The 13,295-nt window shown below is 40.5% G+C and overlaps 1 long non-coding RNA gene across 1 annotated transcript; it reads left to right on the forward strand.

Annotated features, from left to right (window-relative positions):
- The first annotated feature begins 138 nt into the window (after positions 1-138).
- On the forward strand, positions 139-11,009 carry LOC133269470 (uncharacterized). The gene is made up of 4 exons (XR_009743468.1): positions 139-2,045; positions 4,961-5,084; positions 6,761-6,905; positions 7,432-11,009. It is a non-coding gene; the product is annotated as an uncharacterized LOC133269470 (long non-coding RNA).
- Positions 11,010-13,295: the final 2,286 nt, after the last annotated feature.

Here is a 13,295-nt window from a genome sequence, read left to right on the forward strand (position 1 = left end):
GCGCTGACCGTGGCTCAGGTGCGGCCCATCTCGGCTCTCTCCGCAGCAGTGGCGCCGAGCAGCGGCAGGGCAGCGCAGAGCCCGCGGGGAGGAGGAGCTGCTGGCCTCGGCCCCGTGGGTTCTGCGGCCGGTCGGGCCCGGACCCGCGGAGCGAGCCGCCAGCAGCAGAAGTTGGTGACAGCCGTGAGCTGCCCGTGCCTGCCGCCGGCCGCTTCCTTTGTGCGTTTGTGAGCACTTGGGGTGACATTCCTTCCTCCGTGCCCGCGGCGGCGAGTTAACCTTCGTCAGTGCTGGGAGAGATTGTTGTAAACAGACGAAAGGAAGAAAAGCCTTTGTGAGTTTTGCAGAGGTGCTTTAAACACACGGTTAAATGACAGGCGGAAAACGATGTGTTTTTTGTAATTGGCGAGTTTCTTCACATTCAGGTTGATGCGCTTCCTCAGTACAGACACGTATGGCAAAGAAATACTTGGTTTCTTTGAGCATATCTTTGATCACAGTTTATAATTACTACCTATGTACACCTATGTATCTTTTGAGAGTCAGTAATAAAAATTGTTTTTATTAAAAGCCTTAAAGATTAAAAAGGACACAGGAAAATTTGCTGTCCAGCCTAGCATCCGGAGCACTCCTTCCTCTTACGTACGATCCAAGCATTTTGGACTAGATCCTTAGCAATATAATTTGGCATAGTGAACCTCACTGATTTACCTCAGCTGAAGATCTAATTCCAGTACATGACATACTTAGAATATGTAAAAGATATTCCAGAGGCACAAAAAAGCGTGGTCTCGCGTTTCAAGAAAAATCAAACTAAGCCAGATTAAACCAACATAAATTCTTACTCTGTACCACAGTAATTACCTGTCGTGACTGCAAATTCCCTGTTTTCCTCAAGAAATACAGTCATGTTTTTAACCAGAAGCTGCATGCAATGCTTTAAAACAAAAAGAAACAATTTCTTGTTTGATATTTTTGTAATAGATGTGCAATTATTTCACTCTCGGGTATGTGAACAAATCTTTAAGAGTTGAAATGCATTGTGCATTATTATTTCATATCCTGTACAGGCTTTTAGTGACTTCACCATTCCGAGTGGCTTTAAGATGAGATGTTTGATAGTCACATTTTTAAAGTTTTATTTCTGTGGTGTTTTACTTGCCTGGTCAGATTTATCCACCAGTGCTGCGTGGTGACCAGGCAGCAGCTCAGGTAGTGGCTTTTCAATTATTTAAATAGGAGGTTTCCCAAATCCCCTTCTGGAATGAAAGGTTCTTCAGGAGAAGGGGCAGGTTCCCCACACTCAAAGCCGATCTCCCTGCTGACTCCCTTCCCTGGCCTTCCTCAGTGATTTCTCTACCGTGTCAAGGCATTTTGCTACCAAATAAATATTCAGAGGTGGGGAGTGAGGGGGGAGAAATGTGGGAAAAATAGGCCTCCCAGGGAGCTATTGATTTGAGATATGAAACATTGTATTGATACAAGAAAAACTCAGACATAAGGAAGCAGTTTGATATTGCACAATATTTGAGAAAAATCGTGTGCATCTGTTTAGCACAATGTACTGCATAATGACAGCAATCTTCCCTGTTTGTATCTATTCATCTGATTATACAGCGTAACAATTCTTTTTGCCACACATTTGTTTACCAAAGGATTTTTTTTAATGGATAATAAATTAGTAAATCAGATATCGTGCTCTTGGGGAAATGCGTTAGTTGACTCCCTACACACAAGATAGTTGTGGTTCTTATTTTATGTGATACTCAGTGATACTTGCATATACAGATGAAGTTACATGCTTCCCTTGTGGCGAAGACAAAGGAAGTTTTAAATCACAATTTAGCACTCTTTCATCTAGGCACATGTTATTTTGAAAAGCTTCAGTTTTTAACACTGCGGTGCAGCACTGATGTAATGAAGAGCTTTGACTTACTTGAAGTATAACCCAGTGGCCTTCTTTTGATGCTTTTTCCATAGCTATTTCTGCTGCTGCTTCCTGTCCTTGACCCAGTGATACATTGTGAAGTTCTCGTGAGTCAATGGTAAATTCAGACTTGCTCCCTAAACAGAACAATATACTGTACTACTTCGAGCCAAATAATGGAGTGCTCAAACAAGCAAGTGTTGTGTACACAGTGTTTAAATGGCACTGTATCTCATGAGTCATCAAAGTAAAAAAGCAGCCCTCAAAAATACAGTTTCAATAAATCAGCTGAGCTGGGCTATTGTATTGCTTTCTGGCTGGGTATTCTGTATTAGCAAAATACTGCTGTAGCTGAAAAGCAACCCAGAAGTGGAACAATTGATTCCTTCTGATGGATTCCTTACCTATTGCCTATATAAATATTTCAATGCGCATAGAAGTGAATATGTTAGAAATGTATCTAAAGAAAAAATAAGAAATGAAATTAGTGTCTCACTAAAGTTAACATTACCCACAGGCAATACAAGGAGCTACACAGAAGTCCTTACGTTGGCATTAGCAGGTGGTTTGGTCAAAAGAGGGTTAGCAAGTTTTCAGCGTATCTAGGCAGTAAGGTCAAAGCTCTTCCTCAAGTATACTTACGCAAAGATGATGACTTATGCTAGTAAAATGCAGAAGAGCAGACAGCTACCTCTCATTTCAGAAAGCAGCCAGCATTCACCCAGGCAGCTGCCTGAGTCAAGCACTGTAACTTTCATCAGATAGTATGTGTTCCAGATGTAACGCTGTCTCCGCATTAATGTGACAGCACTTGGCAGTAATGGAAAGGCCTCATTTATTTCTCTGGTTGAATATCTAAGATCAGTGGTATTTGCTAGCTCCTCTGGTAGAAACTTCTTTTACTTCATGGTAAATGTCATGTTTTCTTATGATTGCTGGTGATAGGGTCTAGTCCAGACTAATCTAATGGCTCAGAATTGACAAGGGGGCCAGTCCAGGGTATGAATGCTCCTGGGGAACAGCACTACCTTCTTCAGAAGTTTTTGTGAACACTGGGCTCATTTTGTTACAAGTTACATTTGGGCAAAGTTCCCATTAATTAAGAATTAGACTTGACAGAGCCTTGTGAAAAACAACAGTAAGGTGTAAGACCCCTCTATGGGGCATAATATTTTATCATGACTTCTGTACAACACACGTTAGGGTCACTCACAGTGCAATCTGTCCTTCAGAGGGCTGAGGCTAGTAATGCAAACTGACAGTGTAAGTCATCCCGACTGATTTGCTGTCTCACATAGTTATCAGGTTCAGGAAAGAACTTTTTTGCTTTTCATTCTCTTAGAAATTTCATTTTTCTGGACATTCTAAACCAGCTTCTGCTTCTCCTTTCCAGGAGCCTTCAGTGTCTCTGTTCAGGTAACAAAATTTATTCATCATTGTCGACACTTGAAAGGTAGAGCCAGTACATTTGAGCACAAGCATATGGATTTTGAAAATCAAGGAAAGGTTTTGATTTAAAAAAAAGCCCCAGTGTATCGGTTCATTATTATAGACACACGGCACCCTGATTTCTGTCCATCATACAGTTAGAGAAAATCAAAGTAACTGGTGAAATCCAGAGAGTTCACAAGGCGTCAGTTTCTGTAAGTAAAAGCTTTAGTACGCAATGGCTCTGCAATTAATAGGAAATATCCATTATATTTATCAGTGTTTATTTTCACAAAAAGTTTGGATTTAATTTGTGGTCAAATTCCTGGTTTAAAACATTTTTAAATCTTTCAAAACCATGCAATGCAGACTGGATATTGTACACATAGAGAAGCATTTCTTCTAGTACATGAGTTTGTTCACAGATGTGTCAGCTTGCAAGACCAGCTAAGCCTTCACTAAAATACAGACAAAATTCTAAATGTAAGGCTCTTCTGCCTCCACAAATTAAATGTGTGCTTTTGTGTGTAAGTCTTTTAGGATGGCAACAAGGCTCGAAACACTCAAGTGTGCTAGGAAAGAGTATTAATACAATATTCCAAGGCTAGTTGAGCTCAGATTTCTTTAAAAGAGGAATAGTTTCTATGAAGAAATTGCCAGATCAAAGATACATGGTGAAATGATTAAAATCTTAGAAGTCTGTAAGAAGTGCATCTAAATTTTCCCCTCCTGTAAAAGGCAAAAAGGCAGCTCCACACCATTAGTTACTGTGTTGTACAGGGATGTGCTGTGTTCTGTTACTTGGTGTTTAATCCAGAAGTGCATTCAGCTATGTATTAGTAGTGAGTGCTGAATTATAAGCCATCAGAGCAGCAAAAGATAGGACAGAAAGAAACTGTTGGCTGCAATTGCCCCTTTGAAAAAGAACAGGGATTCTGAGAGGGCAGGGAAGGAGTTTCCGTGTCCCCAGTGGAGTTTATTATTCTCTGTAAACAGGTAAACCAACCCTGGCTCATGAAGATACTTTAGAATAGGAAATGTTTTGCCTTTGAAATGTACCAGATTACATGTCATTTCAAATAGTGTTCATGGCAAAGATACCCCTGGGACCACCTTACAAGAGCTTTATTTCTTGCCTGCAAATTAGTCAGTTCAAAACACTTCTCTCATCTCTGCCTTCAGCTCTTAATACCACACACGCTGTTTGTAAAATAGGGGAGTGAAAAGACCCTGAATACAATGGTACAATTAGAAAACTAAAACAAAAACTGTAAAGGCAACAACAGGATGGGTTTCAGCCGACAAGGAAAAGAATGAAATTTCGGTGCCTTTTTGGAGGCATTTCAATAAACCCTCTTTTTCCCCTTTCAGCAGGGGCTCACTGAAGCAGCTATGTTTTCTAAATGGCAGACAGACAATAGCATCTAAATTATTTTTAAGAAAGCACTTATAGCACTAAGCACCCACTACTACTAAATCCGCCTTAGAGGAGAAGGGTGGAGGAAGAAGAAAGGTCAACAAATGTATCAAGTTCTTTGTGTAATGCCTCACTGACATTTTCCAGCTCCCTCAGCTGGCTTTTATTTTTTTATTTTATTTTTTTAGAATCCTGGTAAAATGCAGTAAAGGATTTGAGGTTATTGTCTGTCTCTCTCTAACTTCTGACATCTCTTTATAACAAGAAAGAGTCACAGCCAACTGTAACAGGAGGGCAACACAATGGATCCTGGTAAGACAGGGAAGGGGGGAGGTTCAACTTTGCTGCCCCTTTGCCCCTATTTCTTCCTCACAGAACAGAAGTGCCATCTGTTCCTAGTCCTAACATGCATGCATTTGATTTCCATTCAGTAATAACTAACACAGGAAAAAGATTATCAAGTGATCTAAAGCACTATCAGCATTAGCAAGTCTTCCCCATCCAGTGTTTTGTTTGCACCTCCAAAGATTTGCAGATGAAATGGATATGGGCAAGTGCCTTAATTGCCTAGAATTACTCTCTTCTCTGGTAGAGGACCATATGGTCAAGGTGTGGAACATGAGCAGAGTAAGGATATTTAGGTGCTTTTAGGAAAATCAAATGAGAGGATGGATGGTTAGATTCTTCAACCTGAATTCAGTACACCAATCTCTATCAGTTGGTGCTGTAATATATTGTTTTATGAATGCAAAATCAAGTCACAGCATATTGTGTGAGGCTGGACAGTCAGTATTAAAGTATGAGCATGTTTCTAAAGAATCTGTAAAAATGCCCCTTACGCTTCACAGTCAAATCTGTTGTATTCACAAGTAAAAAGCCCAAGACCACCAAAATTACCTAACACTTTCCAGTCCAGCAAACTCAGTTTAAGGTTGTGCTGGTTTTGGTTGGGGTACAGTTAATTTTCTTTGCAGTAGCTGGTATTGGACTATGGATTGCTGGTGAAAACAGTGTTGATAATTCAGGGATGCTTTCCCTATTGCTGAGCAATGCTTACAGGGAATCAAGGCCTTTTCTGCTTCTTACACTGCCCTGTCAGTCAATAGGCTGCGGGTGCACAAGAGTTTGGGAGGAGACACAGACAGAGCAGTTGGCCTCAAATGACTGAAGGGATATTCCATACCATATGATGTCTCACTCAGGATATAAGCTAGGGAGGAAGTTGGCCAGGGGGCACTGCTCAGGAACTGGCTGGGCATTGGTCGGTTGGTGGTGAGCAATTGTTTTCATTTGCATCATTTGTCTTTCTTGGGTTTTATTTCCCTCTCTATTTTTTTTAATGTTCCTTTTCATTACAGTATTATTATTTTCATTATCATTATTATTATTAATCCAGTTATTTTTACTTTTACTATTATCTTCCAGTTATTAAAATGTTCTTATCTTAACCCGTGAGTTCTCTCACTTTTTACCTTGCAATTCTCTTCCCCTCATCCTGCTGAGGAGGGAGTGAGCAAGAAGCTGTGCGGTGCTTAGTTGCCAGCTGCGGTTGAGCTGTGACAATCTTTTTGGCACCCATTGTGGGGCTTGAAGGCTTTGAGGTAATAACAGATTGATCAGAGTGTATTATAAGGGATTTATATTTCCTCTGTTAACAGTTGCAGGTCATGATATTGATTCATGTGTTCTCAATATTAGTTTACTTGATTTTTTTTTTTTTTTTTTGCTGTGCCTGTTAAAGATTGGTGTTGGCTTTTGCAGTTTGCTGTGCTCTGTAGTGATTAGTGATGTTTTGCCTGGGAAATTTGTTACTAAAGCAATGACCTTGAGCTTGATCTGGTATATGGGTTTTGTTCTGAAGCCATTACTGTACATCTTATGGAGACAATTAACAATTGTACTTCTTCCTCTCAGTTTTTTTGTCAAGGAAGTACAAAATAGCACCTTCACTACCTTCTTCCATGATGTTTTCTCTCTTGTTAAAATAGCTTCTCAATATCTTGAACATCCTCATATAGTTGAAATAGCCAGTTGCTACCATGGCAGTGCACCGGTGACAGTATTGCAACAGTCAAGACTTACTGGTTCCCATCCATGTGTTGATCCATTAACTGGAGAGTCAAGGACTGACTGGTAATACTCATTCACCTTTAACAGTCCCATTTGGCCAGTGTAAAAATCTAATGAAGGGCGGAGGCTAACAGTGGTCTGTTGAGGCTTGAACAAAGTTACACTGCTGCTGAGTGCTGCCTTACCAGATGTGGTGGAACTCCAATATGAACTGGAGTCAAAGGCAGCCACACAGTGGAGGAATTTTTTGAGACAGGGAGAAGAGCAATCCAGATTCTTTTGAAAGCTGGTTTTACTGTCAACCAAAGTAAGGTCAAAGGATCTGCACAGGAATTCAGTTTTTAGGAATAAAATTATATTACTGTTTAGGAATAAAATTACACTATATGTTATTTTCCTTTTCACTATGTGTTATTATTGTTACTGTTACTGTTATTGTTATACTGTTCTTATCTCAACCCATTCCAACTCTATTCCCCCATCCTTCTGGGGGAGTGAGGGAGTGGCTCTGTGGTGCTAATTTGCCAGTTAAACCACAACAAAGATCCAAAACTCAAGAAGATCATCTTTTGTTCCTAACTTGCTGCAGGTGCTGGCGACACCATGGGTCCCGCAGTTATGCCCAGTTTTGACTGATGTCTTACTGTTGAAAGCAATTGAGTGCAGCAGCAGATGTCAGCAAAGGAAAGATGCCTACAAAGTGCTGTTGCAAACCATGGTGCAGTAGGTGCAGTGGGATTTCTCTGTCCCAGCCCTTCAGGAATTTCAGTGTTCTTTCTTGTTTTCTTTACCTGATTATTTTAGCAGCCTCTCATTTCTCCATCTTCTTATCCTTTCCCCTTTTGCTGCTGCTGCCTGCCCACCTTGCTACTTAGGCACTTCTATGTCCAGAAACTGACCCTGTCAGATGCCAGCTTTCTTCCCAAGGACTGGGGAAGGACCTCAAGCTTGGGAGAAATGTGGCCAGAGCTGTAATGGTGCAAATAAACTTGTAAACTGGTTCAAGAGGGCAACGCCAAGCAAATGGCTAGCAGGTAGCTTGTGCTTTAGACTAGTTTATTTTGCGCAAGTCAGATATTGCATGCGCTGTATCTGAAGTCTGAAGCTGATCTGTCTGGCAAACCTACTGTTGTCTACATTGTCAAAATACATGAGACAACATTTCATTTTTCCAAATTGCCATTAATTTCATTGCCTTATTTTCTTTCTTTTCCTCCTACACCAGGATGACACTTTTGAAGTGTACTTTTAAGAGCATAATTTGATCAAATGATCCAAGGGAACTCCCTATAGACATCCATGATTTAATGCTAGATCTGTTATAAAGGTTGGCTTGTCTGACAATGGCAATTGGTTTAACTCCAGTTGATTTGTAGTAATAAATATAGTGAGTTTTTTCTGTGTCAGGACTGTAATTTGTTTACACAGCTTAATCAGGAATGTATCAAATAAAGGCAAGACCCGGCCACGTGTGACGGTGAGCGTTTTGAGCATCCCAACCTCACGCAGAGCAGAAGGTGCTCGGCACATTGCTGAAGTCAGCCATTGTGCATATCCTCGTGTGAGATGCTTGCACGTGAGTTCCAGGTGACCTCAAGGAGACTGCAGGAATTCACTGGATGGTTGATTTATGGTTCAGTACTCAGTACACAGATACTCTGTGCTCTGAAAACAAGTAAGGTCAGTAACTGAATCTGAATTTCTTTGTTCTCCCTTTCCATTCTCCATTTGGGATTTCGCTTTCCAGCTCACATCACATGCACTGGAAGTCAAAGATAAGCCTCTTTTACTAGGTTAGTATTTTCATCCTAGTTCTGACTCACATCTGTGCAGGCTTTGGGCTCATCTGCTCTGTGACCACCTACCACTCTTTTCAAAGGGAAGAAGGAAACTCTTGGTATTGGGTGCAAAACTTAGAAGAGATCTGTGCCTAATAAGAGCAAGAACACAGCTGCACAAGACTCAGCATACTTCTCAGACAAATGCAGTGAAGGAAAAGATGACACGTTTAGCTAAATGAGAGATCATTACACAATACTCTTTCCATTCAGCCCCTTCTAGGAGGAAGATATACATGCACAGCAGCACTTGGGACATGAAGAGCTGCTTTAAAAGTAGATGTGGTTCCTGGTGTTTGAGTTGAGGATGGATAGTGGAGAGTGAGAAAATTGGCTGTCCCTGCAGAGGTGTCCTCCAGCCACAGCAGTGTCTGTGAAGTTGTGCTTTTCTGTACTTGATGAGAAAGCAGCCTGGGCTGGCTGAGAGCAAGCTCAGTTTGTAGGAGGAGTTTCAGACTGATACTCATTGCCTCAGGAGGAAGTTTCCGGGGGCCCAGCACAGCCTGTTAGCAGCATGAACAGCTTGAGCTACAGCAAGGAGACCCAAGCAGAAGTACACAAACATGTCCATATTCCCTCCTACTGTGGTGAAGCAGGAAAGCATGCAAGAGAGGCCTGAAAATCATTAGGCAAAAGACTTCTGTGGGCTGCATGCTGCAGGCACAGGTGTACACACAGAGTCATAAATGGAAGCTTGTGCAGGGTTCATGCTGTACCAGGAGAGAGAACTGTGCTGTGAAAGAAAGCTTTTCTCTCTCAAACAGATGGATGTAAATGATATTTGAGGGTGTAATGCAGAGAGTCGTGTTCTTTACACTCAGCCTCACGTTGTCAGAGGGTTTTGCTCGCTGCACTGCCCTGTGAAGTACAACAGTAAAGGCCTGCAACAGGAGGGAAAGAAAGTTGTAAGCCAGTGGTAGCACTAGATTAAAACAGCAGCACACAAACACGCTGACCTCTTTCTGAGCAGTAACCTTGAGTGAGAGCTGGATTGATTGATTTTATTCTGCTTGTCCATGAGAAAATAGAGCACAGCAGCACAGACTGTAACTGGCCAACAGTGCTTGCGAGCTTCAGTGATCTTTATCGTGTTTATTTCAGCTTCCAGGTCCTTAAAGATATTTGTGATGTTAAGATGTAGTATTATACTCAAAGTCTTCTTATTGGCAAAAGGGTATTGACCACAAAAGGCACATTGTGCCTTTTGTGATCTATGAATTTACTGTTAGTCCGGTTAATGTTTCAAACAGCCTAATAGTCAAAATTACAGACCCTACAGCATCAGTACAAACCTTGTTGCTTTTTAGTAATAATGGAAAAATGAATACAGGAAGGCCTCATTAAAAATAGAGTTAAAATTGCTACACAGAAATTTCCCTATTCTCTAGTGTTGTGCTTACTCTTTCAGTCTTTTGGGTCTTTGATTGACACTTCGGTATTTCTCAAAAGGTCTGGGGGAGTATTATGATGAGTCATCACCACGAAGAGTGCAATACTCATGGGAGGGGATGTCTTTCTCCTCAGTCTGGTGTCTGCTTGGATTTAGTTTTATATCTTTTCTTAACACTATCAGTTTACTGTGATTAAATGACTGATTCGTGTCATCTGTGTCTGCACTCTTCCCCGTGACTTATTCTAGCAGTCCACAATGAGTAATCATTTGTTGTTACTATAGACTAGAGTTAAACTAAAAAATCTAGTCAAGAATGTCTTAGAGCTGGACAAGCTACAGTTAAAAAAAGTTAAAACATATTTAGGCACAAACAAACCCATGGAATTGATGAGACACTGCACTGTCAGTACAAACCTTGTTGCTTTTAACTAATAATGGCAAAATCACACTTACTGGGCGTGCGTTATGTCAAGTCCCTTTGGATATGCTGTGAATTGCCGAGTTCAGCAAGGATTTGCAAACTTTTCTATGACTGCAGAATCATGACTGAGCAGCAGATACTGTTTGCATTCACACTTTCCTATCTTCTGTTGAATCAGGATAATATATATAGGTCTCACTGACCTGTATTTCTTCATTGCTATCAGGAGACCAGGTAAGAAAAAGCGTTTGATTTTCATCACTGATATAATTTGCACAATCAGCAGGAATACTGCAGTCATTAAAATGAGAGCTACAGGTTGTAGAGATGTAGGAGACCATAGTGTAACCTATAAGGATATAGGATAATTAAGGTCACATGCTTGAATCTAAGATACATCACACACACAGAGGAACAGTGTCAGACAGGTTTTACAAGAGGTAATACACAACAGTTTCTGGAATTGGGTCTATACACATACGACTGGATCGCATGTATATATGATTTAGAGACTGATTAGACATAGAAGGAGAAATATCATAGTCACAGCTGGTTAACTTTTGAGCTAAACAGTTGTCTGAAGACTGGAAACTAATATCTTCCCGTATCTATTGCATATTTCAGTGCTATTTCTTGGCATTGCTCTGAAAAGACTCACTGGTATATTCCATTTTCTTGGACAGTCTGTGTTCACAGATGCACATCTAGAATATCAGAAACACTTGTTATACATTTCCAAAATTATCAGCTTCTTGGTAGCAAAAAGAACTTTTTCATCAGCTTGGTACATGACTACATATCCTACATACATGCAGTGTTTGGAAATGTGCTAAATCCAACATGGTTTAAAATACCTCCAACACAATATTACACAAACTAATATTTTTTAAATATTATTAAAAATCTTATTTAAAAATATTTATCAAAAATATTTCTCTTGGCAAAAAAATGTGCAACTTTTTGATCCATCTTTTCTTCTATGTTTCATAAGCACTCAAATTTTCAACCATATTTGTAGCATATGTATATTTTCATGTTACAGTGATAGACATTCATATCTTGGCGATCTGTTAAGCACGGTCACTCTCAATGACAGATGTGCAGTGCTCGTCTGGAAGAACCTCACTGTGAGAGTGCCAGAACCTCCCAGGGCCCCTCTGCCAATATTTGACCATTTTTTCCAAATCCCTGGTCAGAATTGCCCATTCTCTGACTTCTGCTGGTTGCCTCTTTCCTGACCTTTGCACGTCTGAGGAAAACCTGGCTGTACTTTCAGGAAGCAGTAAATCCCCCTGCCCTCCTGGCCTTTTCAGGGCTGAAGAACCGCAGCCTCTCTTCGCATGCTACCTGCTCCAGCCTCCACTGGATGAGAGCCAGTAGGTTAATGTCTTTCTTGTACTGCAGGAGATAAAATAATTAGACACATACTTTTCATTTATAGCACCTATTCTTGTTCATATACTTACTGGAGGTGTAACACTTTTAACTGGTTTTACAGCTGTACCCTCTTCTTGAGTTTTATCCTGTTCAGTTTAGTTGGATGTGCTCCTACTTCAGCTTTCAATCTCCTTCCTCTGAAGTCCAAATTTCTCCTTGCACTGCCAGTTCTTCAGTTCCCTGTGTTACCACTTGCCAAACAGCCCATGTTTCAGCACATTATAGGCTTTTCAAGTTAAAAAAATCATTTCTTTTTTCCATTTAATTTGGAAAAGTCTTGTTCTGCTTGCTGAATACACCTGCAGGAAGGTGGAGCCCAAGGGTATGGTCCCCTCTGATGAGCTGAATAACATGCTGGCCTTTTACCAACAAAATTTAGTAAGGAAAATACTTTTAAAGAAGATGCAGTATTAGAAAATCAGTGGAGTAGCAGAGCTCTTCTGAGGTTGCCTCTGCAAAACTTCTGACAGCATGTGGCTCTGTCGTATCCAGGTATGGAGTGCTCCTGTGGTTCCTCTGCCGTCTATGACAGCAAAGGAGACTTGGAATTTAGCAGAAAGTGTTCTCTCTTCCGACGGATCAAACTCAAAGAACCTTCACTGTTAGGAATATGACCTCTTCAGGTACTTACAATTATTTACTTACCGTTATAAACAGTAGAAAATTGCCAAATCATCCTAGCAAAGGGAATAGAGCTGCGACTGCAGGTGTCAGAATTTAGTACAGAAGATGGTGTCTCCAAAATTTGTTTTTAACTGTTTCAAAAGGCTGTATAAAGGAGGGCAGGAAGCAAACCATCAGGCAGTGATAGGGCTTTTTCTTCCCCTCATTTTTTACTTATTTTTTTGGTGGTCTAAGAATAGAGGGAACACATAGCAAGCATCTTGCTATTAAATTTGCCCATGACAAATAGTGCAGCTGCATGTAGTGTGCAGGAACATCTGTAGAATCACGACATATGCAGAATCCCCCACACTAAAAGCATGACATTATACTGAAAACAGTTCAGTTGAAAAAAGCAATATAAATCCTTTTTATATAATTTTTCTCCCCCTTCTCTTTTGAATTAGGTTAACTGAAAGATTCTGTCACTCCTTCATGTCGTCAGTAAAATTCACAATATAAAAGTAACTAAGCATTTCAGGAGTGTCTCCTTCTTTCAAGTCTGTCTTTCCTGAAGAAACAGAAAGTTTAATAAAGAATAACCAGTGGCAGAAATGCACTAGACACCAGAGCTTACTCCAAGTGGAACTTGACAGAGTTTGCAGATGCAATTTAATTCTCCAGAAATCAAGGGGTGATTTTCTGTGTCTCTGTATTTTGTGCAGTTTTTCAGTTCAAAGTGAGAGGTACAATTGCTACCA

Source organism: Pezoporus flaviventris, unplaced genomic scaffold (genome assembly GCF_033815535.1).
Source record: "Pezoporus flaviventris isolate CSIRO_AGI_PZ_B2104156 unplaced genomic scaffold, CSIRO_AGI_Pfla_v1 ptg000001l, whole genome shotgun sequence".
Lineage (NCBI taxonomy): Eukaryota > Metazoa > Chordata > Aves > Psittaciformes > Psittacidae > Pezoporus > Pezoporus flaviventris.